This window comes from Protopterus annectens, chromosome 9.part0, assembly GCF_019279795.1.
Source record: "Protopterus annectens isolate FY-2018-M chromosome 9.part0, PAN1.0, whole genome shotgun sequence".
In the NCBI taxonomy this organism is placed as follows: domain Eukaryota; kingdom Metazoa; phylum Chordata; order Ceratodontiformes; family Protopteridae; genus Protopterus; species Protopterus annectens.
The window spans coordinates 1,396,709,141-1,396,735,289 of record NC_056743.1 but is presented as its reverse complement, the minus strand read 5'-3'; positions in this window follow the sequence as shown (position 1 = coordinate 1,396,735,289).

Below are 26,149 nucleotides of genomic sequence, written 5' to 3'. Positions count from 1 at the left end.
TACTAGAGCACCTGGCATTTGTAAAAAGATTATTGATTTGCCTAAGGTACACAGTAAACGAAAAGAAATCAAAATTAGTACCCTCTCAAGAGATAATATTCCTGGGTGCAAGCTTAAATACAACTGCCCAGATGGCTTATCTCACGCCAGACAAACAAAGGCAGCTGACTTCTTACTTCACAAGGTTGGCAATAAAGACCCAGTTAACTGCAAGAAAAATTCTGCAGGCTTTGGGCTTCATGGCATCCTGCATTCTGCTAATTCCATGTGCCAGACTGCATATGAGGAAACTACAATGGTATCTAAAAAGTGTTTGGACTCAACATTGCCACAGCCTGGAAACATTGATTACCCTCATTCTTTGCCTTCAGCCAGAGTTTCGATGGTGGGCACAGTCCTGTTACCTCAACAAGGGACAGCCATTCAACCTACTCACAGCCAGGCAGTCAGTAACAGATGCTTCAGATTATGCTTGGGGGGCCCACATGACAGGAAAATGTATTTAGGGCACATGGCCCTCAAGCCAATGCATCTTCATATCAATCAAAAAGAGATGCTAGCTGTTCAGAATGCCCTGACAGCTTTCAAGGACTTTCTTCATCCAGGACAACTACTGATAAGGACGGACATTACTACAGTCATGTGGTACATAAACAAACAGGGAGGCACACATTCCTACCCCTCTGCAGACAAGCCATGACTTTGTAGGACACAGCATTGACTTATCAAGTACATTTGCAAGCACAGTTCCTGCCAGGAAAGAAAAATACTCTGGCAGACGAACTAAGCAGAAACATTACAGATCCCCACGGGTGGAAACTGGATCCACAAGCCTTCAGCATAACAAAGAAATGGGGATGCCCAGACATAGATCTTTTTGCCTCCCCTCACAACTGCCAACTACAGAGATTCTGCACAAGGACTTATCACAAGCAAGCATGGAAAGTGGATGCTCTATCATTTAGCTGGAAAGCCCTGACAGTATACGCCTTTCCTCCTCTGCCTCTCCTTCCCAAGATACTCCTAAAGATCAGACTAGAGAAGACAAAAATGATTCTGATTGCCCCAGACTGGCCCCGCCAGCACTGGTACCCAATCCTAAAGAGCTTGTCTCAAGGCCCTGCCTGGACTTTGCCTCTAATTCCTCACTTACTGTCCCAACGAAACAATCAGATCCTGCACAGCCAACTCAGGACACTAAATCTGGCAGCATGGCGAATAATGTAGCCATTCAGAACACACCTCTCTCTAAAGCAGTGATGGATGTTATTTTGGGGGCCAGGAGGCCAAGTACCAGAAAATCTTATGCAGAAAAATGGAAGATATTCTGTGCTTGGAACCAGGCACAAGGAATTGACACGCTTGTACCAAATATTCCTCAGATTTTACAATACCTAACTGAGATGCTGGACAAAGGCCTATCTTTCTCATCAATTAAAATCCATGCCTCTGCCATTTCAGCTCATTACAATACAGAGCCACCAATTTTTTCTCACCCATTGCTATGGCAGTACCTCAGAGGGGTCAAAAACTTATGACCTCCAAGGAGAGCACCAGTACCTACATGGGACCTCAATTATGTCTTTGAGAAGCTTACACTGCCACCTTTTGAGCCAGCCAATACAGCTGAAATAAAGTTCTTATCTTGGAAAACAACTCTGCTCCTAGAAATAACCTCTGCAAGATGAGTTTCAGAGTTACAGGCTCTCATGGCTGTGGAACCTTTCATCATTTTCCATCCAGACAGGGTTTCTCTGAGGACTAACCCTACATTTATGCCTAAGGTAGTGTCCAGTGTGGCCCTGAACCAAACCATTCATTTGCCTACCTTTTATCCAAGCCCACAGAATAAGGGTGAGATACTCCTGCATTCTTTGGACATACACAGACAGCTACGCTTCTACTTGGACAGAACTAAAGCTTTCAGAAAGACTGAGTAACTTTTAGTGGCATATGCTGCAGGACCACAAGGAAAGCCTATCTCAAAGCAGACTGTTTTGAAATGGATAGCCAACTGCATTCGATTCTGTTATTCACAACATGGTAAATCAATTCCTAAGGACATTAGGCCACATTCTACCAGAGCAGCAGCCACTTCAGCAGCCTTCCTCAGAGGGGTACCAACCAAAGACATTTTAGAGGCTGCAACTTGGAGTTCAGTGCACACTTTCACCAAGCACTACCATTTACCTCTCTACTCTAAATCCAGAGCAGGCTTTGCCACTGCAGTTTTGCAGGGCCTTATAGCCTCTCCTAATCATATTTAGACCCAGTCACCCTGCCTCAGCTTTGGGATTCAACCCAAGGGTAATGACTGCAACAGTGAAACACGATGAACATAGTACAGTTGTGTACCTACCATAAATGTTGATGTTCGAGTATATTCACTGTTGCAGTCCAGGTTACCCACCCACCATCCCCCTTTTCTTTGCTGGGACTTATCTCTACTCTATCCTATACAACCTATGTGGTGTATTTGCTTGTAGATGAAGGAAATGTTATGTTTTTGCATGCATACTTATTGGCATAAATTTTTAGCCTACCATTTTGGGGGCACCTGACATCTGGGGCAAGAAAAACTGAAGAAAATGTCGTCGGCTGCATCTTTTATACCCCTGGTGCACTGACGTCAGGGAAGAGGCGACAGCAACCGACGCCGGACCTAGACTTTGGAATTCAGGCCGACTGCGGGTAGCCTGCCAGCAGGATAACCCAAGTGTAATGACTGCAACAGTGAATACCCTCGAACATCTACATTTATGGTAGGTACACAACTGTACTTTCTCTCTTGTTTAACTTGTACCACTCTGCATAAAAATATTTTTCTCTTGCTTAACAATGTGGAGCTTTTCTCCCCGAGCCTCTGCTGTAAATGGACGTAGTCCAGTCGGAATTTTCTGGTTAACAAATGTAAAATAAATAAAATAAAAATAAATAAAAAATTCTCATATTTTTGTCTATCACCTTAATCAGATATCTTGTTCTTAAGGAAATATATCCCCCTAACATTGTATGCTTAGCTCCTGATGTTAAGCATTTTTTTTATTTTTTTGCACTCAAACAATTTCTCTTTCAAAACTTTTCACATTCCATCTGCAGTTTTTCCACTGAACACCTCAATCCACTTAGTTTTACAAAGTGACTGTTTTGCTACCATATAATCTGTAATTAACCTTCTGTGCATTGGTTTAGATTTCATTTTGGCAGAGCTATCTAGAAACAAATGAACCTTTATAACCCCATGATCACTGCACATCAACGGTGGTAAAACTTCACTTGAAGTAACAGTAATTTCTTTATGGACACAAACAATGTCTAGTATGTTCTGTCCCCTGGTAGTTTTTTTAACAATCCGAAGCAATTATTGTTCCTGTATATATGTTGTGAATAATTTCCTTACTAACATTGTTGAATCAATATTATTCCAGTCTGTTTCTGATAAATTTAAGTCCCCAGCTAATATTATTCTTCCCTCCTGTGTTTCATGTAAGAAATGTATGAATTCCTCTAGGTCATCTACACTTGACTTTGGTGGTCTATACACTCCAACAATTGTTATATGTTCCAGGTTGTCTTTACTGTCACAGTTACACAGTCTATAGTATTGGTATTATCACTGAACATGTAATAATCACAGGTCTCGTAACTATCTTTAATCCCTATTATAACTCCTCCACCTGATTTTTTTTTGTTAGAATGTCTGTTACAGTAAAAACTTTTATAACCTGACAGAACTGGTTTCCAGTCATTGTTCTTTTACGTTTCACAAACAACAACATCAATCTTGTGGGACCGTAGCAAATTTTCCAATAAAAAAATGTATTATTAATCCTCCTAGCATTAACAATCATTAGAGATGCATCACATGTCGCTATCTGTGAACTGTTAACATTTTTTCACCTGGCAAAAATACTGCCTAGTGTTTGTCAAATAATGCAAAATATCTGCTGCAAAAATTTTCTTCCCTGATCTTGACAAATGCATGCCATCCTGTCTGAACATGTGTGCCCAAAACTAGTCTTGGATGCTGTACACATTTCCATTTTTTAAAACAGGACATTTTTTCCATGTAGGTATTTACCCCAAAAATCTTTTCATTCACGGTGACCTGATTATCCTTTCTATAGGTGATTTGTGAAAAATACATCCTACCACCAATACAAGCTATACTATCTAAGAGAACTGTCAGTTCCCTACTAACAGTCAGAGAATCCTTGCTGATGACATAATTTGTACCAACATGAATAAAAATGGATCCATACTTCCTTGCATTAAGGCATTCCAAGGCTTGCCTCATATCTTCTATTTTTGCTCCTGGCAAGCATAACACTATTAGATGTTCATTATCTTCTCTGCAAATATAAGTATCAGTTTGTTACGTAAATAATGCATATGTTGGAATGTACTTAAGAATAATGTAAAGTAAATCTGTATACATTTGTTAGAACTGTTCTCATGACATGACATTGTTTTCCAGCCATTTGTGAGGTACTAAGGTTGTAGAGTAGGCCAAAGGCCTAATGCTGTGTGATAACTATGTACATATGTGCCATGGATAGGTCCTTTGAGAGCACTTCTAACATTACACTGCTGTTTGGTTAGCACAATTGTCCCTTAGTCTATTTTTTTTTTTGGGGGGGGGTGAGTTCCTGCTACTGCACAAACTAGAAACTGTTGTGTTGGATGTGTGGCTATAAGTGAGTATATGTTATGGCACAAACAAGGATATGTTCCTCTTTCTACTGTCCTTGATTTGTACCCCCCCTTGTTTTTTTTGTTTTTGTTGCCACTTTTGAATCTTTAAATTGTAATCAAATAGTGAATACTGAGAACCTTCCTTTACTGCTTTATCTGTGCAGTTTATTTATATTTATGTGATCTTTATATGTATTATTATTTTGTCTTTCAGTAAACAATATGCCTGCTCGCCATAGGCCTTCATTTTCTGAGGCATAGAGTGACCTCATAATTGAGACATTACACCAACATCATGCAGTCCTGATGACCAGAATGTGAGCCAATATGTCAGAAAATGCAGGTCAGCAACATTAATGCAACTGGGTGACACAATCGCAGCTACGAGCAAGTGCGACACAGAGCCACGGACATGATTCATGCTACATGGAGACATACAGCTGAAGTGGCATGTGATTGACAGATCACTGGTTTTTGGCCTGCAGCAAAAGACCCTCTCACTGTCACCGAGGAATTCTTGGCAAACATTGCCACACAGGACATCTCTCAGCAATCCATTAGCAAATATGTTCTGGATGTGGGTGCCACTCCTGCATCTCAGGAGAAGCTTCCAGGTATGATTTGTTAGATCATTAGTAGAATATTGTTGCGTTCATTCTGTAATAGTGTATATATTTTATACGTGTGTCTTGTTTTTTTGGTGGGGGTATTTAAGATAGCTGTAGTTTTAAGCTCGTTTAGAGGTTGTCAGCCACATTCTTGTTAACACTACAGATACTGTAAATGTAAATGACTAGAAGTATTACCCCCATTTATACTGTTAAATGTATTGCTGTTGCTATTACCTCTTCCTTTATTTTTTTCAGGACCATCAGGAATTCACAGATATAGGGCTCCTGCTTTTGGTAATCAGAATACATTTGTGTCAGTACTGTAGATATATTCCAACATATCTGCTAAAGTGTCCTCTCAAGCCTGCTGTACTGTCTGCATGCTTGTCGACTGTACAGATATTTGCTGAATGTCCAGATGTTTTACTCATACCTCTGCCCCATATTTAAGATCATAGTGATTGACTTGCAAACTATTGACAAGTCATTAATGACTGGAGACATAAAATAATGACAGAGATCTCACATTCAGACTGCATACCCTTCAGAAATGTCATGGTGAAACAATACCTGTTATTGTCTCAACTTTCTAGGTTTGAAAGGGCAATAAGTCACAATGGTCCATATTCTTGGACCTTTCTCCACCCATTATTCATGATTTTGTCCACATTTCTTGCTCTAAGAGGCTGAGAGGTATAAATGTCTGTAATATTTTTTACAGTGTAAATTGTTTAACATATATTGCAGCATAGAAGTGCAGGTATTAATGTATTCCTGTTTCCCTTCCTTTCATCACATGTGAACATGGAAGTGGTTCTAAGTCCCCTTTGTCACCTGATGTCAGTGTCTCAGCAGACTCTGATGATGCTGGTGGCCAAAGGGAGGCACAGCCGTTGGTTGCAGATGATGATTCTGACACAGAGTTTGACATCCAGTGACCCCCCCCCCTCATTATCACCAGACGCAGCCAGTGTGCCTATGCATACTGAGTCCACTGAGGCCATAGATATGGGACAGTTAGAGGGCGAGGACATTGACCAGGGAAGTGTGGCTACTGCAGCTTTAGTGACTGTTGACACTGGCCATAGCCAGACTGTTGGCAAGGTGCCACGCAGGTGGATTGAGAGGGGGTGCTCGGAGGAGGCCTGCTGTCCCTCCCACACCTGTTACAGCTGTCTCTTCATGTGTCATTCGATGTATGTTTAGGGCCATCACAGAGGTACAGACATGTTCAGAAAGGAACTCCAGAAGAATGCTCATGGTTATAGTTGCAGCACAGTATGCCATCTGTGATTGCCTCCAACATGTTGTTAATTCCTTGGATTGGTTGCATTACACATTGGAACAGGATGTATGTGTGAGGGAATGCAGAGTACCTGTCATAGAATGCACATTGTCTGTGATGGAATGTCTGCTGGGAGGGGAGCTTCGGCATCATGGGCATAGGTCAGCAACTACATCTGCTGCAAGCCAATGTGGCTATGCCCGATCATGCTCCCATAGTGGCAGTACATCCACTGCTCCAGCAGGGAATGTTCTGTCCACACCCAAACTTAGCAGGCCATGGGGTCGTGGTCCTGGGAGTTCCCATGAAGGATGCACATCTAGCAGACATCGGTCACCTTCAGGTAGTAGCACAGCATCTGACCTTTAGTATGGAGGTGCCAGTGCACTTCCTGGCAGAGCCAGTTTTCGTGTTCAGGGGCAGAGACAATGAACTGTCAGCTCTACCTTGCATGGCTCACAGCTGTCCAACATACAGACATGTAGGGCTAGCACTGAGCTTGGCTTTGTTCATGTAGGCACTCACACACCAATGTCACATTGAGGGCACCTACAGACACACACACACAAGATTTACATGGTCCATCTTGCCTGCTTCCCTTGCTTACTAATACACACACTCTCGCCAACCTTTTGTGTCAGTCTAGGCCTCCGGCACCCCCACACAACCCCCTAAGTGATGATAACTGTGCCACATCCCTGTTGTCTATATTTTGAATTTAGGGATACTAAAGTTATGTGTCTGATGCACGGGGTGACTCTATATATTAATCTGACTTTATTACCCCATTGGTGCTGTTGACCTGATAATTGTACCTGTCAGTTAGATTGTACTTAGCCATTTAGACAGTTGCTAGCATAATAATTTATCTACTTTATAGTGGATGCTTTTCTTAGGGTTGTGAGGTCAGACAATTAAATGTGTCTCATTAATATATCTAACTTTCTCTTTAAGGATTGTTTAATACAAATAATGAAAACGTATGGGCGCACATCTAGCATCAACCAGCCAGATTCAGAACTCAGGATTGTATGTCAACACTGAAGAGAAATCTCATCAGAATGGTAATACAATATGATGTTCCTTTTTGCATGTACATCACCATATGTTCTGACATTCATAGGATGAGACTAGGGTATTGACATGATGGTGTTTAGAAGCGTAGACATTACATCACAATATAATATTCAAAGACAGATATAATGCATGGCCAGGTTTTGTCTAGCAAGGATCACCCATGTCCAGGAGAGAAGCAGCAGTGATCTTTGGCAGGTAACATTTTCACATCAAGTCATCCAGCCTGTCCTTCAACAGGGTAATGGAGGTGCTCTGCTTGACATTGGTTTGAAGCCTACTGCAGAGGAGAGATGACCTTCGAGAGATGTATCTGTCTCTCCAGCATGTGCTAGATATGTCATAGTGTACATTGAGGTCCCTGGAACAGGTAACTGGAATCTCACATAACTTATACATGTGCAGCATTTTCATCCCATTTTGACCACAGATAGCCCTGTAAGTCATACATAATCTGCCTCAAAGCTATCTATATGATACTAGACACAGTGACAGCTACTTCAGTCTGCCCACGGAAGACAGACACATGTTGGAGACTCTCTGATGTTTTATTACTCAGAAATGTCTGAGATCTGTCAAGTTGGTGCAGGTGTCTGGTAAAATATATATCAAAGGAAGGATTATATTCATTAATATGGCTGATGAGGGATGAGTATAGGGGATTGATAACATATTTTGCTATTGATCTAATGTCGTTGCTAATCAGAAGTAAGATGTAGAATGCCTACCTCCCACAGTAGACCCAGGTTGCAGTCAACATGTATTCCAAGGTCTATCAATACAGACTTGAGGAATAGTGTATTTTTAGTTATTTTATAATAAGCAGGAAAAATTGTTATTACCACAGGGTATGCTGATACATTTTTGTGCAGTTGTTGTCACACCTGTGGCTTTGTCAGCAGTCATTAGTGCCACAAAGATGGTTTGCCACAGACCCTCTGTTTTGTTCAGGACTTCTGAGACGTATATGTCAAACATGAGGGGCCACTGCACTGACACTTGGTACCACACAGGTGACAGGTCTACTGCTTGAGGTGAAGTCTCACACTGTGATTTAATGTTGTTGGTCTGTGATCCCATTTGAAAACCAACTAATAACATAGGATTTGATATTCACCTTGGTTAGTTTCTTACTGAGACTGAATGTTGGATTGTGTTGAAGCCCTTGGCCAAGTTACAATAGGATGTGTGCACAGCTTGACTTTGTGTATGTCTCTGGTCACAGTCTTGAGTCCAACCAGGTTTTGCAGCCACATGCTACCCTTGAGAACACCTAACTGGAGGTCACCTATGTCCTTTTGTCTGAGATGCATGCAAATTGTTTCCAATGCTTTTTACCAGGGGTTGCATAAAGTTATAGGTCTATAATTACACTTGTATTTTGCTGATCATCCATTGTGTGGTTGGAAAATGGTCACTGTATTCCATTCAGTGTGGACAACAGCATTATTCAGACTTTGGTTAAATATGGTGCCTAGTGGAGTAGCTCACTGTTGAAGCACATGAAGAACACAGCCTGGAATGCCATCTGGTTCCATGTAGACTGTGCTCCTAATCTTGGATAGGGCAGTGATAACTTTCTCTTTGTAGATACCACAGGTTGGTGGTGATGATATATATATATATATATATATATATATATATATATATATCAGTTTGCAGATGTAAATGAAGAAAGCCTTATGGTTATGCATGGATATGTTTTGTAAATATTAGCATAGTTGCTCTGTGAGGGTTTAGAAGGTGTCGTATTTGCATATTTACTCTGAGGAGAGTGGCCTTCCAGTACTGGTTTTTCAATGTTGTATTTGTAAACAGCAGCTTATTTCACTTACTGTATAATGTAGTAATGACAGACATTCACCAGTGTGGTTTATATTTTCTGGAGGATCTTTGTATGGGCCTACCAGGTACAGCTATGTGTATGCATTTGTGTAAATGTGTAGACAGGGCATCAAGGAGTAACTTGCTATAGCTGTCAATGTCCTTTGTTGAAACTGGTACTTGGAAGTAGATTAGACCATCCCTTAGGAGGGTGTAGTTATCTTGGATGACGTTTTTGAACCTGACTCATCCTTTATGGAGTTCATTAGCTATATCTACTTCAAAACATGCTGATTTATGGTTGGCTTAACAGTGCAGGCATTACACATGTGCCATTACATTGTTCACTCATTGCTGAGGAACAGGTCTGGAATATGAGGTAACCTTGTGAGGTGGGGCACTATTTCTTCTGTGGCATTTCAGTTCACAAACTCCAGGTAATATTGTGCAAGTGAGTGTGTTGTCTTATAATTATCCCCATCGATGAATGAATAATTTTACTACCCCATGCCTGGGTTGTTTTGTTCTACTTTAATTGTTCCATGGAGTAATAGGTTCATAGGTAGGTACTAGGCTATCAGCCCAAGGGCCTACGTAAGCCTAGCCAACAAGGTTCCCTGGCTTACGCCACCCAAGAAAGTTATTTTCCTGTGCCACTGTTGAGCAGAGCCACAGAGGTGATCCCCGGGGTGTATTTCCTATTTCCCATCCACTCATTACTTTTTCTCTTGAAGAGTGCCAATGAAGAACTTTGCTTGACATAGATGGGTAGCCTGTTCCAGGGTATGGGAAGTTTCTGGGACAGGAATCTATCCTTCCAGCATGTCCTGTTTATTGTGGTGATAAGGTTTAGGTACCTAGAGCATGTAGCTCGGAGGGATTGGGATTTCTTTAAGTGTAGCATGTCCAACAGCTCTGGGTTTGACATAGCTTTATATGTTAGGCCGAGATCACCTCAGAGTAGGCGATATGCTACGGAGTAAAGCTGGAGTTTTTTGAGGCGGTCAGTGTAGGGCATTTGTTTGATTGGTAATTGGTAATAAACAGGCTGTGTGGCCTTTTGTGTTTATGAATGGTGACCTATTAATGGCGATAACATGAAGGGGGTTCCTATCCACAGTACATTGGACATAGAATAACTCCATCTTCTCTAATCAGTGTTGATGCATAATTATCTTCAATGTGAATAGATACAGCACCTCCTGTGGTTCACACAACTTCCATTTGCTGTCTGGATGTTTGGAAAGCATTGTAGCCTTGCAAGACCAAAGTACTTACGGAAGTCTTGAACCAGGTTCCTGCGACTGTACAGACATCAACATCTTCACTGCGAAGAGTGTTTACAGAGAGTGTAGTTTAAGATATGAACTCCTAGGTTTAGCAGCATGACCCTTACTTAGTTGGAGCTGTATATTTTCACATTGGTAATTCTGCTTTTGTGACCTTGCCTAATAAAGGGATAATGGTGCAGTCAAGTGCCTTATGTCTGACAAGCAGCATGCTCTATCCACTGTGTCATCCCAGACTGACAGGTACTGTATCACCTTAAAATGACACCAGAAACTTAGGCAAGTGCAGGAAATCTGTTGTTCTTTATATAGTGGTATCATCCTATGTGAGGGTATAATGCTACTCAAACATAGGGCCATACCTGGCTGGGGCCCATATTTAGATAGCTAAATCATGTCTGTGTTCATATATTTCATATAATCATGTCTCAAGTTGTGCATACTGACATGAAGCATGCTGAATTAAGAGCAGGACGTGTTGAAAGACTTGATTGCATTTGTGCTGTCATGACTATCTCTGCCAGACAGCTGACACTAAACTTATCCTTCTATAAGCTGGTGAGTGGGGCATCTGTACTTCTCACTATAGAGTCAACTGTTATGAAAACCTTCAGAATAGATTTCCATTGCCTTAAGCACTTCTATGGTGAGACACTAGTGATAGTTTCTTATATGTATTGTCTGCTTTGGGTGTAATGTTAGATGTAGCATGATTATGTTTAGGATGTGTCTGCTGTTTAGGTTGGTTTGTGGAGAGTATCTCTGCTCATGATGGTTTGTGTTGGGTGCATATTATGAGTAGGAGTCAAGATGTATGAGTGGACAACCTGTTTAGTGTCACTCTTCTGGAAGCAAGAGAGCACTGATTCCAGATTCCTACTGTAGGTGGATCTCTTGAAAATTGTACTTCAGTGATGTAGGAAATACAGGCTGTTCAGTGCACATGAGACATTATCTGCAATGAGTCAAAAACTCATGTCAACTATGCTAGCAGAGGAAGCAGAGGAAAATGATAGGTGATAATGGGAGGTTTGAACCTGGTATCTGCATAGAGAATGCAAAAAGAGGGAGATACGTGATTCGACTGCTATTTTCAGGGGACTAACCTATGGGGTGTACATTAGGAGGGGCTTCATAAGATGGATTAATACTTCTGTTATTGATAGGTAAGTGGTTAAATTGCTGCTTGTTATGTAACAGAGGTTCTGACAGCTAAATTTGGTCTGTTACATAGCAGCAGATTGTATTTGAAAATAAGCGTATTAACGTTTCTGCATGTATAAGGTCAAAGTGTTACAGCCTCTGCTCATAATCCAGAGCAGAGCAGGTGATACAAAGACACACTGTTAAAGCCCAGAATGACTCCAGACACACTAACCTTCAAAACGATACTCCTACTGTACACTCCTGCCACAAATGTACATACGGGGTTTCTCCAGAGATGCCATCTTCCTATTATTATTCTTTTGGATAGTATCATTAGGGGTTGCCACAGCAAATCACCTGCTTCTCTTTCCACCTGTCCTCTGCATCTTGTTCTGTCAGACCAACTACCTGCATGTCCCCTGTCACCAATTCCATAAACCTTATCTTAGGCCTTCCTCTTTTCCTCTTACCTGGCAGCTCCATCCTTAGCATCCTTCACCTAATATACCCAGCATCACACCTCGGCACATGTCCAAACCAACACAATCCCACCACACTGGCTTTGTCTCCAAACCGTGCAACCTGAGCTGACACTCTAATATATGGTTAATACTCCTATCCATCCTCAGCACACCCAATGCAAATTTTAACATCTGGAACTCTGCCAACACCTGTTATGACTCCTGTCTTTTTGTCAGTGCCACCGTCTGCAACCCATATAATATAGCTGGTCTAACTACCATCTTGTAGACCTTCCCTTTCACTCTTATTTGTACCTGTCTGTCAAAACTCACCCATGACACACTTCTCCACCCACTCCACCCTGCATGCATTCCCGTCTTCACCTGTCTTCCACACTCACCATTACTCTGAACTGTTGATCCAAAGTACTGCAAATCATAAGCCTTCATCAACTCTGTTTCCTGCTTCCTCACCATTCCTCTATCCTCCTTCTCATTCACACACATATATTCTATCTTAGTCCTGATGACCTTCATTGCTGTCCTCTGTAGAGCATATCTCCACCTTTCCAGGGTCCCCTAAACTTGTTCCCTACTCTCACTACAGATCACGATATTATCTGCAAACATCATAGTCCATGGGGGGACTCCTGTGGGATCTAATGTGTCAATCTGTCGATCACCATTACAAAAAGATGCCATGATGTTTCTGGATACAATAACAGGAATGTCACTGTTGTCTGTCTTATATAAGATGAGGTGACATCTACCAGTCTGTCAGGCCAGTGTGTCACCATGGCCTGTTGTGATGTATACATATCCAGCAATCTGATATTGCTGATGACATCATCAGTGTCTGTTGAAGACAAGAGGACAGTGTCCCATAGGCTGCTGTAAAATGCTCTGTGTAACATCCACCAATAGCTAGTAAAAAAAAAAAAAAAAAAAAAACAGCACTGCTGAAAGACCAGAATCTGGGTCAAAATGAAACTTTAAAACAAAAGAAAAATAAAAACACATAAACACTTTCACTTGATCACTGTGTTTTCGTCCACCACTGGACTTCCTCGGATGTAAAAAGCAGTACAAACAATAATCTAGTATATATACTCTAATACCCATAACTCAGTCTGAACTTAATTAATAAATAAATCACACCTTTAAATTAAATAAAACCAAATGCATTACAAAGTAATTGGCTTCAGTATAAACACAGTGTAAAACTAATTATAACTTGTCTTTTGTAATATTAAAAACTAAGTGAATAAATTAATATAGAGCCATAGGTACCAACCCTCCATATCTAAATAAATTCCCTTAAACATATAAATATGTAGTAATTCAATAAAACCAAATATATATATATATATATATATATATATATATATATATACATACATACATATGTGTGTGTGTGTGTGTGTGTGTATGTATGTATATATCTATATCTATATATATATATATATATATATATATATATATATATATATATATATATATATATATAAAATACATATTCTGCGTCTCCATCTTGTGGCCAAAAACCCTAATTACACTTGTTAAAACTGTATATAAAATATTCACACAACCAACAGATATTATTAGTAAAAAATGTATATTAATAGTAAAAAATGATAATACAAACTAACAATAAAAACATGTAATATTGTTATAACCTAGTGGCCCTCATCTTAAAACTGTAGCTAAGGATATGTGCTCATTAAGCCCTGGTGGCTTATTGGCTTCTAAAATAAGCTGCCAATATAATTCCTTGTATTCAGTTTTTGTTTCCCAGGGCCCATCTCTGACATCAACTGAAACTTCTAACACAAAAAACTGGAACTTAGAAAAATTACATTTCAATGTGTGTTTATATAAAGTATTTTTTTCATTCTTGCCTTAACATCATATTGATGTTCATATGTTCTTCTGAACTTCTGCTCAGTCTTCTCTATGTAAAAGGTGTTGCATGCCCTTATAAGGCAATATGCATCACCCCTATAGTGTTACAAGTCTTTCCACTAATGTATTTATTCCTATACTTTATATGCACTCCCTCACTGTGTAGAATATAGGCGCAATAAGGGCAAGCCCCACACTTATAATTTACAACGTTTCTGTGTGTTCCCCTACCTCAGGAAGCACTATTCCATTCAATTAAATCTTTTAAACTCAACCCTTTATGAAAAATAAATCTAGTGTGAATTTTGAATATATTTTCCAAATCAGATAAACTGTAAAATTTTAACCATTCCTTCAAAATGATATTTTTAATGATGCCAGCGTGTCCATTAAAACTGGTCACAAATGCCCCCTTGTAACCCGTCTCCTTATATTCACTTTCTAATAATAAATCATACCTCATACCCCCATCTCTTAGGGTGCAACTATCTTTTCCTAGGAGGGAGAAAATCTATTTCTCCTCCTCACCACAACCTCATTCTAACTTCATCAATAAGTTTTGTGGGTATACCCTCTCCAAAAACATTTCTCTTAATAGTTTGCATTCCCTCTCACAATATTGCTCTTCAGAGGTCATCCTACATATCCTAGTGTATTGCCCCTTAATTTTAGTTATTTTATGATGGTGTGGCTGGACACTCATATAATATAAATAAGAATTAGAAAAAGTGTCTTTTTGGTATGCAGTGGACTTGAACTCTGTTGTCTCCCTTAATTTATGAATAGTGATATCCAAATAATTCATCCTATCGTAGGAAATTTAATAAGTGAATTTAAAAAAAAAATCAGTCATATTATTAATATAGGAAATAAATTCTCTTAACTTTTCCTTGGTGTCATTCCAAAAAATACAAATATAATTGAGGTAACACTTGTAAAGCTTCCAACTGCTAGCATAGGCAGAATTTAATACAAACTTTTGTTCCCACATTGAAAACATAATATTAGCATAAGTCAGGGCACAGCATGCCCCCATCACCACCCCACTAATTTGTTGGAAAAAACTCACCTTCAAAATAGATAAAATTGTTCCTCAAGTCTATTTCCATAAGTTCTAAACAAGTCCGGAACTCTTCATTGGTAAACACACCTTTTTGAATCATAGCTTCTTAAAACCATTCTAACCCCTTGCCATGTGGGATCATGGTAAACAAATCCACTATGTGAATAGTAACAAAGATTAACTATTCATAAAATAAGTCTGCTTTGATAAGCTTTAAAAAAATCCTGCAAACCCTTTAAAATACTGTTTTTTTCACATCCAAATCTTTTAACTTAAAATCTAAACATTTCACCAATGGGAAGGTTTTAGAGTCATTGGCAGACACAATTGGCCTAAGTGGAGGGGGGGGGGTGGTCAAAAGCATTCTTGTGTGTCTTTGGTATACCAAAGATGGAAGGTACCTTGGGTTTTACTGTGTTATGTATTAATTCAAAATTATTTTTGTGTAAAAATAACGATCAATTAAAATACTTTTCTTCCTATGAATAAGCTTAAAACCCTTACAGAACAAACTAAAATACATTTCATTAATATCAACTGTACTATAATTAAATATATTGCAATTCCTAAAAGAGTACTTAAAATCATTTCTTAAAATACCTGTAGATAGAATTCCCCTTGCTGATCCTGCTTCAACTGTTTCCACAAGAACAGATTGTGCAGCACAGCACATACTGTAAATATTTGTGTACATGTGTGTGGAGTATACTGCAAGGCTCCACCAGATATATCTAGGCACTGGAACTGTGACTTCAGAAGCCCAATCAAATGCTCTATGATGTTCCTAGTTTGCGTGTGTGCTTCATTATGACATTCTTCTGCGGGTGTGCGTGCATTTCTGATGGGTGTCATCATCCATGGTTCCAGGGCATAGTCAGCATCCAGATACCCATACAAGAACCTCAAGTACGGCTGGTGCAAAAACCCACAAAACCTGAAGCAATCACAAAAATGGCCAGCAACAAGTAGTGAAACCCAAATTCTTTATTGTGGCAACTCCAAAAAGCTATAGCGAGCTATAGCAAAAACAGTCAAACCGGTTTCGGCATCAGTGTGCCTTTCTCAGTGAACATAACACACAGAAAATTTAGAGCTGACTTAAATACACATTGTACTCCAATTAAGTAATTAATTACAATTGCTCATTGAGACCAGGCCTGAATAATCCTCCAAGCCTGATGATCCAATTACGTTCTTTGATATTTAAAACAGAGTGCCAACTCAATTTGCCCTGTCTATTTCATTTTATTATATCAATGATCGTAAAAGTAAACTGTGCTGTAGCATGTTGGAGAGTGTGCTTATATAATGAGCTGGAAGCTTGTTTATTTCGAATATCACTTAAATGTTCAGAAATCCAGACCCACAAGGACCTAGATGTTTGGCCCACATAAAATGCTAAGCAGGAACAGCTGACTAAATAAATAAGCCAGTCCTTGCTACAGTTACCAAAAAATAAGATATGAACTTTTGATGTATTTGCACTGGTGAAACTTTTGGATTTAAGAACATATTAGCAAGCAGAACAATGGCCACAGGGGAAACACCCCTTAAGTAGATCTCTAAATAAAGTAGTCTGCAGTTGAGTAGTCTTCCTACTGTGTTTATAATGGCTGAGGTGTGACCCCAAAGTGAGGCCCCGTTGAAAAGAAAACAAACACCTAGGCCCCAAAATTTCAGAGATTCTATCGTCTGATCTTAAAATACCCCGATATTGATCAACAATGTCCCTAAGGACATTGATATTACGCCCATAAGTGGTGACAAGCCTAAGATTAGCATTGTCATCCAAATCTCTGGGTTTATATGTTAATAGATCAGATCTTGTTTGTGTGGAAGCCCAGCTACTGGCAGTCAAAACAGTGTTATGATCATAACCCCTGTGATCAAATCTGTCGATGAGATCACATTGAAATCGAATTCATGGTGCATTACCATTCAATGAAAATTAATTTTCTGGATATTACTGTGAGTAGAGAGAGGGATCAAACACTTAGTACCAAGGTGTTTCGGAAGTACCCCAATTTAATATGCTACTCCATGCCTCCAGCTTTCATCCCAGACATATAATTAACAACATTACCAAATCTCAATTTCTTTGCATTAGACATATATGCTCCTCTGAGAAATCCTACCAGGAGTTTCAATGTGATCGCATCAACATATTTCTTTTTCTATACAGGTTCCAGACTTAATATACTCGAGATACAAGACGTGCCCTTGGTGGTGGTGGTGGTGGTGGTGGGGGTTGTCTTTTATCTAATGGTAACAGAATACTGTTCTTAAATGGTTAAGTAAAGGTTGAGCAACTTTGCAGGCTTCAGTTTTAATATTTATATATTTTTTCATTTAGGTAGTCAGTGTGTGTGCTATCCTTTGCCAGAGCCATGTCATATTGTGCACACCTATGTCTCCTGACAACATCTGTGGCTGATGGTTCTCCCTCAGACTCATCATTTGTATTTGTTGGAGCTGTTGGTCTGCCTGTGGTACTAGGAACTATGGTCCTGCTCCTAGTTGTCCTTGTTGAAGCTGCTTCCTGAGAATAATATTGTGCAACATGGAACAGACTGAGTGTTTTTCAGCAGAGGTTGCAGAGTCATACTGAAGGGTACCTCCTGGGGTGTCTAAACCAGTGATAGCGAACCTATGACATGCATGTCAAAGGTGACACACCACGACATTTTTTGTGACACACCAGCATCCAGCAGCACCAGAGTTACCAAAGAAACTGCTTTTGCATTAGTTGCTTGTGTGAAGTGTATTCAATTATTTTGTGCCAGGAGCCAGTTCAACAACACTGCTGCAGAGGTAAGGAAGTTATTAACCTCAAAGACAATTTTGGTATACTTTCTTGATAGAGTCTGCAAAGGGCAGTGCTGGCTTTGTTTTCTCTTCATGGTTACACTTCTGCAAAGGGCAAGTAGTCTGCATTTTAAATTCCTCTCAATTGTCCCTCTAAATTCCTCTCAACTGTCCCTCATCCCTCCTAAAACTGGCAACTTTTTACACTTAATAATGACAATAATTAGATTTATGGACTAATTTTTTTTCAGAAAGTGTATATTAATTCACGTTCATTTTTTTTCTGTCAGTGTCTCAAATTAGTAGTACTACTAGTTTAAAACTATCCATGTTTTATTTCTAGATTTGTCTCTGATTCTGTTGAGATTTATCCCTGATGTATTGAAAGCCATGCTGTTTTATTTATTTTTATTTATTTATTTAATTTATTTATATATGCTTTTTTTGGGAGGGTGACATGCAAACAGAATCAAGTTAGGCATTTTGAAAATTTTTGACACGCAGAACCCAAAAGGTTCACCATCACTGGTCTAGGCATTGAAACCTTCATTTGAGAAAGCTGAATACATGTTCTATGAGGTTTCTAGTCTGAGTATGGGCATTGTTGTATCCTTGCTCAGTGGGGTTGTGTTGGTTTCTCATAGCTGTCATGAGGCCAGGTTCGAATGCATAACCTGCATCCCCCACTAGATGCCCTTGTGTAAAGTCACCCTTAGCAAACCTTGGGTACAGCTCACAGCTGTGCCATACGTATGAGTTGTGAAAACTGCCTAGGTTACCTGCACAGCCATTGTAGATGATTCCTTAGACATTACATACATCCTGACAATTTATAGAGTGGTATCCCTTCCTGTTAATATACCTCACTCCTTATTAACAGGTCGAGGTTTTATTTCTATGTGCGTGCGATATATGGCCCCCAAAACTTCAGAGTTGTGTGCTATTGCATAAAATTTCAGCATAGTTCTTGCTCTCTCCTCTGGGATGTGTGAGAAAAAGATTTGCTCCCTTACATCTTGCAGCACTATATTTAGAAACTGATATAATATTCTGGACGTTGAGGCCTATGACACCCCTAATATATACCTTGTGGGTCTCTGGAAAGTACCTGTAGTTAGTATATGTAAAGCTGAAAATTCCTGTCTCCATGTCCACCCCACTAGGCATCGCTCCTCTATTTCTATGTCATGCAACCCATGATAAGTTAAGAAGGGTCTAAATACTCTTCTTCTACTTGGCTGTCTGGCAGCAGCAGCAGAACCTTGAATTAAAACCTGTTGCAAATACATGCTTGCATATTTATGTACATACATGATTGCAGCAGCAACTGTAAACAAGTTTTTTTTTTCTCTAAGTGTAATCATGGCTGTAATCCATAGAATTTTGGATTTCAGGGAAAACGGCTACACTAAGTGTACATGATTGCATGATAGGTATCTGAACAGCTCTGCCATGTTTGATTGGTTAATTAGCATGCATTTTGTCTACTTATGCTTTCATTAGCATATTCTGCCATTTACCCTTGTTTTGTATGTGTAGAGCCATTTAATGAATACCAAATTGTGCACTATTTTGTAGTCGTTTGTGAATCTGGCCCATTGTCTTACATAATGTATAGGATGTCATTTTTAATAGCTAAAACAGACTAACTGAGGTAAATTAAAAAAAAATTAATCGTAGCATATACATATCAGTCTACTCATTAGTCCACGGACACATCGAAAACACACTCACATGCACAAACACACATGCTCAAACTAAACACCAATCAACAGCTACTTAAACAAACATATCAAAAACATACCCACAGAAACTATTTCCTCATCCCCCCGACAAAATTAATATAATTAACTTCAAGACTGCACGTACCTCGAGGTAAGTGTGGTGGATTATAGGAAGACAGCCTTAGAAAGTTATATCTGCTGAGTTGTTCTAACACCTGTTGCATAAGTCCTACAGGTTACTGAAGATGGACATGTTTTTATTTTTATTTGTTTTCCAGGGTAAAACACTGATTTCCGTGAACCTTTTTTCAGACTCAGTAAGTGGCTTGCACAGAGTCACACAGTTAGGCAATGGAAGCTGAAGAAATCAAACCTTGTACCACTGGATCACAGACAATAGCTTCTTAATCCTCTAAGCCGACTGCTAGATATTTATCAAATGTAGAACTTTCTTGCACTGAGCTAGAATATTTGTAGCTGGTTCAGAATTCCACTGTCTTCTGACTTTTGTAAATAATTTTCATCATAGTGTTCCTTGTTTGTGATAGTATGTTTTTATTGCTGTTATGGGTACATGACATAACATTAGATCTTGCCACATTGACCTGCATATTATCCATGGTAAAACTTTATTTATTTTACATAATGAAAAATTAAACTAATAGCAAGCCACAAAGATAAAGAAATGTCTGCAACTATCAACTTGTGTGTGTGTGTGTGTGTGTGTGTGTGTGTGTGTGTGTGTGTGTGTGTGTGTGTGTGTGTGTGTGTGTGTGGAGAGGGTGAACCTTGCACTGCTGACACAGTGGCTGTATTAATCCAAAATACATAACCCTGAAGTTGCACTATCTCAGAGACATAGAAAATGCTTGGTTTCCTGCAATACAAAACATTTCCTTTTTCTGTTGTAAAGTGAGCTCAGGATTCATTTATTTAGTTAGAAAGAGTAGAGAGGACACAGCCCCTCACACTGGGAAGTACAAGTAGCCCAAATCCCCCCTTAACATGAATAGTAGTTGTACATTTCCTTATTCTGTTCACTGTTGTGGTCTTTTCATTGTCTTACTGTGTATTGAGAAATATCATAATGTTTTTGTGACGTTTCCCATACATTTTAGTACAGTTAATGTTTATTGATTTATCCATTTTATGATACTCACCTTTTCCTATTCATGTTTATATGTAGATGGAGCCTATCCAAGTTCTCACTATGCATACGGCTAAGAAACTAATATTGATCAGGAAGCTAGTCCACTGTAGAATGCACACACACACACACACACACTCACACACACACACACACACACACACACACACACACACACACACACACACACACACACACACACACACAGTCACAACTTATAATACCCAATTTCACCTATTATCACATCTTTCAGATTTCTGAGAAAGATAGAAAACCCAGTAAAACCCACATGGACAGAGGGAAGACTTGTATAGCATGCACAGAAAGTAACCCAGCCAGGACGTGAAGTAGAGAACTAAGCTCTATGAGGTAGCAAATTTAACTACTGCTGCACTCTCGCATCCTTTTATTAATAAAACAATTATTACTACTTTTTGACAAGAACTTTGTGTTATTATATTCAAAACAGGTTAGGGTTAGAGCTGATATAATGCCTGCTTTTTAAAAGAACAGTTCTAGTTTGAAGTTTATTTAATATAAAATTGAAGTCAAGAAAAGTCAGCCTTCTATTGCCAGTAAATTTAAACTGGTTCCTCTTTTTTTTTAATTTGGTCCTGAAGTAATACATATACAACACTTGTTGTTCCTGATCCTTGACATGTCAAAATTTAAACTTCAGCATACTGCGATATAAATGTATGCAATGTTCTGTCATACACCTGCTATTATTCTTAGTCCTACATGATCTTAGTTCATGTTTTCTGAGGAAGCTGCTTATTCCTTACCAGAAAGTCTGAATCCTCTTCTCTGATACTGTAGTCCTCTAGGAGTTCCTGAGTGTGGCTTTAAACTTCTGTGGGTGATCTTTAAATTACCGGATGACATACCTTGGAAATCTGCTAACTCAGTGGCTTTGGGAGTGCACTTCACTTGATGGCTTTAAGAGATCAGTGGAGTCCTACTTTTTCACATGGCTTATTTAAGTAGTGATGGAGACCTAGATTTTTTATTACTTTGGTAGTCAGTCCCAATTAACACATCCCCACCATGTGTCTCTCCTTTTAGATCAGCAGTATCAAACCCACAAACCATCACTGTTTGCAGGAGATGTCATTCACTACACTGGACAATTCAAACATAAAACACAGAAATAAAAAATCTGTCTGACAGATCAATTGAATGGGGAAAGAGTTTTAGCAGCTGGAAAAGTTTTACTTTTTACACAAACAATGTATTTAGTCACTTTTTGAATAATAAATGAAGAAACCATAATTCACAGATGAACTGCTTTGGAGCACAGTTGCTCAAAACTTTATGTGTGTATGTATGCAGAAAGAAGATTTCTCTACCCTCCTTTCAACTTTTTCTGATTCAACATTTTGAACTAGCAATTGTTTTGTAAAAGAAATACAGAAAAAGCCTTTATTAGATTTTCAAGAACACACACCAAAAATAATAATTAAAGCAGAGGCCTTGACACTTGTACCGAAAATTCTCAAAACCAGCAGTTATTCACTCTAGTTGTACATGAACAGAATAAACAGCCAGCAATATAATGTTATATTGGTTGCTGTCACTGACTTCTAATACTTGGGTCTTCATAGGACCACCTGACTCAACACCTGCTGCCCCTGTCCAGAAGGGACGCAGGTGTAACAAAAGGAGATAATGCCAACCCAACTATCTGGAATTTTGTAAATAATTATATGTCATTTGTGAATATTAATATGATTTATACGGAAACAAAGCCCAACACAAGAAACACATCAGAAAAAACTGTAAAAAACTTTAATAGTAGATGAATAAACTGTAAGTGCTTTCACAATCATAAGACTGCTTCTTCATACCACATAATTCACATCCATTAAAACCACTTTATATATAGCAAACAATTAGCAACAATTATTATTTTATCATTAATATGATTTATATAGAAGTGTGACAGAAGGAGATACTGCCAGCCTAGCTATCTGGAATTTTGTACGTGGCTGTGTGTCATTTGTGAATAGCAACACGGTTCATATGCCTGTGTTACAAATGTATTAGAACTGTATGCCATATTGTATAGACGTGTGCTGAAGAGATATTTTTATTCATTATTGTAACTGTTTAGATGTATATATTTTAACAGGGGAGACTGAAACTTCAGAAGAATGATTGAGGTTGAGTTACTTTATGGCTGGGCCATAAACAAAAAAGATGTTATCTTTCAGTTTCAGTGCAGTAGCAGACATAATGTCTAGAACTAGAACTTTTTTGTATTGTCTAAATATCGAGGAATGTAAATTATTTTACAACTTCCACCATTTGCCAAAAGATGTAAGGGCTATGTATTTTTCACAGGGAGATGCTAAATGCTGGAAGCTTCTAGCAATGGGGGGTTTCACTTGGGATATTCAGAGGACAAGAAGTGATGTCATGTTGCAAGTATCCCAGCAGCAATATTTGAGATATTAATTTAAGAAGTCTCTGAGAGAGAAACAGAACATTCTTTATTTGTCTTTGACCTGACAACATCAGCTAGAAGATCCATTCACCACACTTGTCTTGCTCTGTAAGTAAGTTTCTTGAATGTAGCAATTCGTTTAGATATGGTTAAGAATATAGTAAAGATGATTTTAGGTGTTTTCTTTATTTATTTGAGACTATCCTGCAATGTGGCTTAAAGTATTTCCTGTGATTTTGAACTCTGAAGCAACTGTGATTGCTTACTGAGTATTTTCTTGTTCTTTTATTATTTATTATTAAATATATTTAAACCTTTCAATTGTGGCTAGTCTGTCTAGAGATATTTAAACTCTTAGAGTACTTCCATATCTATTTGGTGACTCTGTGCAGGCCACTCCTAATAACCTTGCCCTTGGTCAAACTACCATTTGGATTAATAGTAACATTACACAGTAAGATTGGACACCCTTTGCTAAGAGCCTTAAAGTAGCTGATAAGTAGTGGCTGGTGGCAGTGAAAACTACCTTATAGTCTGGGCAGAAGGGGGCATAGCTAGTAAACCTGTGCCAGCCTTTCCCAAAATGTTTGTGTGTGTCAGCTACTTGGGCAGGAACACAAAGCACTGTTTGGACAGAGAGGGTTCTGGAGGTCTTGGCTTGGCCACTCAGCTGAGATCTCAACTCTATAGCTGTGCCAGTGGGGAGTCTTATTGGGGATCTGGAGAAAGAGGGAGAAAGCAGTCCAAGACTGACTATGGTCTCTGTGTACTCTTAAGGGAAATTGCACTTTACCGTGTGCGTTCTTGTCATCCTCTCAGTGTGTACATCCCCCACTGTTGCCAGTAGTGAGTATTGAGGGTCCTTGATTACTGGGCCAGTGCTGGGGTGTCAAAGCAGGTAAAACCCCAGAGGTGAGTTTGCGATTCCCCATCCAATTATCCAGATTTTGCTTGAAGAGGGTCAGTGAAGGGCTTTGTTTTACTAAGACTGGAAGCTTATTCCAGAGTAGATGTAGCCTTTGGGAGATGAACCTATTTCTCCAGCAGATTCTGTTACTGTCACTTCTCATGTTGAGGTCACTAGAGCAAATGCAATGAGTACCATTTGTCTTGCTAATGTGTAGCATTTCCACCAGGGCAGGGTCCACGGTTGCTTATAGGTTAGGCAGAGGTTGCTCCTGAGTAGTCTGTAGGACACAGATTATAGTGACAGGGATTTTATTCTATCTGCATAGGACAGGTGTTGGACACCTTGAACTTTCATTGTAAGGTACCTGTGAGGTCTCTCCAATTGTTGAATGTGCCTGGAGAGGTACATACCAAAGGGCGCATTGTATTCTATAATTGGTCTAATAAGGGAGGAGTACAGATGGGTTATAACTTCTTTTTTTTCTGGAGGCAATGCCCTTATTGATGAGATGGGCAATGTAAAAGGCTTTCCTTAGCACTGTGGAAACATGATGGTCGAAGGAGATGCTGCTGTCAACCTGTGTGTCCAGATCTCTTAAATGGATTGGATATTTAAGATGTTGTTGTTAATGTGGACATTTGCAGGGATGTCTCCCTTGTTGAAGTGGATGATGATGCACTTTTTGGTGTTTAGCTTGAGCCTGTGACTTTGGCACCAATCATTGGTGTGAGTAAGACCTTCCTGAAGGGTGGCAGTGCCACTAGTGGACTCAATGATCATGCCCAGCTTGCAGTCATCTGCAAACTTTGTTAGCCACACACCTTTTGTTTTGGCCCGTACTTCTGAAAAGTAAATTAAAAACAATAGGGGCCCCAGCACCAAGCCCTGTGGTACTCCACTGGTTACTGGTCTGAAGGTGGATGAAGAGTCTCCTATTTTAACTGTGTGTGTTCTATTGGTGAGCCAGTTAGCAACCCAATCAACTATATACTGATTTATATTCAGTTGGGTAAGTTTATTAATGATGCCTGAGTGAGGAATAATGTTAAAGGCCTTCACTAGGTCTAAATAGGCAGTATGCACAGTTTTGCCTTCATCCAGGGCTTTGGAGACTGTCTCAAAGAAGTCCACCAAGTTCAGTAGGCACAATCTCCTTTTGTCAAAACCAAACTGGGATGGGTGTAGTGTTTGGAGGTTGCCTATATCCTTGTTGTCAAGGTCCATGATGATTCTCTCCATGGCCTTTCATATGAGCCTGATCAGACTTACTGGTCTGTAATTCCCAGGGTCAGCAGAGGAGCCCCCTTTGTAGAGGGGGATGACAGTGGCAGTTTTACAATCTGCAGGAACATAGTGCTTAGAATGTGGTTAAAGAGGGTGCTCAGAGGTGCTGCTAGCTCTTGCTTTAGACAGTGTAGGATGCCACCAGGGATGTTGTCTGTTCCCATACAGGCTGTGCTTTTTGTCTTGGAAAGGGCATTAAATAATTGTTCCTTAGAGATTTCTGGGGGAGGACATATGGGAGCAATGTTTTGTGGTTTATTGGGCAATGATAGAGGGGAGAAGTTCTCACTGAACCTATCTTCCAGCAGGTTAGCAATATCACCAGTTGCAGTATATGTTATGGCATTTACAACAATTCAGTGCAAATCTGGGATGTAGCCTTGAGACCTTCTCCTTATGTAACTTGGTGAGTGGCACATCAGTGTGTCTCACTATAGCAAACCTATGACTAGTACATTTGGTTTCGTGTTATGCCTTAATGGC